The sequence below is a fragment of the Capsicum annuum genome, chromosome 9, assembly GCF_002878395.1.
Source record: "Capsicum annuum cultivar UCD-10X-F1 chromosome 9, UCD10Xv1.1, whole genome shotgun sequence".
Lineage (NCBI taxonomy): Eukaryota > Viridiplantae > Streptophyta > Magnoliopsida > Solanales > Solanaceae > Capsicum > Capsicum annuum.
Genome location: NC_061119.1, coordinates 38,843,077 through 38,844,544, shown reverse-complemented (window position 1 = coordinate 38,844,544; position 1,468 = coordinate 38,843,077).

Sequence of the window (1,468 nt, the reverse complement as noted above, 5' to 3'; positions counted from 1 at the left end):
ATATATATATATTGTACTATTGTAGTATATATTTTATTTATAGTAGTACGTATAGTTGTATATATTGAATAATACGTATATATGTGTAATTGTGAATATATTTATTAAAAAATATATAATATAAATTGGAGTGTATATAGTGTATATAATTGTAGTGTATATAGCGTACATTGATTTTTTTTTTTTTTAAATGGGTTTGACCGATTTTTTAATCGAATTTGACCGAATTTAGGTAAGTTTAACCGGATTGGATAAAATGGGCTGAGTCAGGGTTGTTTTTAATTTTTTTACTATTGGATCCGGATCCGGCCCACTTAATCCAAATCGGACCGGCCCGACCCACCAACCTATTTAACTATCACGGATCGATTCCGGGTTGACCCGATCCGACCCACTTAACACCCTTAAGTTAGAATATGCAATAATTGAATCAAAACATATAGGAAAAAAAAAAAAATGAATGTTTGCCTCTTTGTCCTGTAAATTAAGAGAACATACTAAATTATCAAGCAAACGCTAAACATTACCAATATTATAGTAATATACACTTTTGAGTTTTCATATTGTTAAGAACACATTAGTTAAGATCCCATTTGGATTATCCTTATCCCTGCACCAAAGAAAAAACCAAAGAAAAGAAAAATGATAAAAATAAAATAAAACACCCTTTCCTACTGTTACTAAGATCAAATTTACAAATTATACTTTTTTTTAATAACAATTCATTCATTGATTCAACTCATTTAAATGGTTCAAATTCAACCAAAACCACCAATTCATCCCACTTAAATTCGAATGTAAACTCAACAACTTAACATATACAGTAGTTGAATTAAACCATTAGAGAGAAAAAGATAAAATGAATATTTTTTGCTTCTTAATTAGTATTTAAACAAACATTAATACATTAACATTATAAGTAATTTACACTTTGATTTTTTCACATAATAACAACATATAACGTAAGGTCCCTTTTGGGTTATCCTTCACCCTTTACTTTCATCAAACCTAAAAACCATAATAAAAAACAATTACAAAAAATAAAATTAAAATATCCACCATATTTTTCACCAAATATTTTTGACCTTTTCTCCAAATACGTAACTTATACATTCTATTCTCCCCATATTCCAGTATGGTATTGTTGCTGTACATTTATCTGTTTACCGCACGTGTCGAAATCCAGTGGCACCTCGTCGTAGGTGATCCACCGGAGACCATTGATCTCTTACCGGCGGTATTTGAAGAAGACGACGATGAATTCATCGATAACCCATTATCGGGTGACCCGAATAACTGTATCTCCGAATTATCAAACCGACCCGACCCGCTTGAAAGTCTCATATATGCACCCAATAAAGGTGAATCAGAATTCATCATCCATCTTGGTGAATTAGTAATAAGTTGACCTCCTTGTGAAGTAGTATTATTTTTGTAATCCATTATTGCTCTGTAAACAAATGGAATT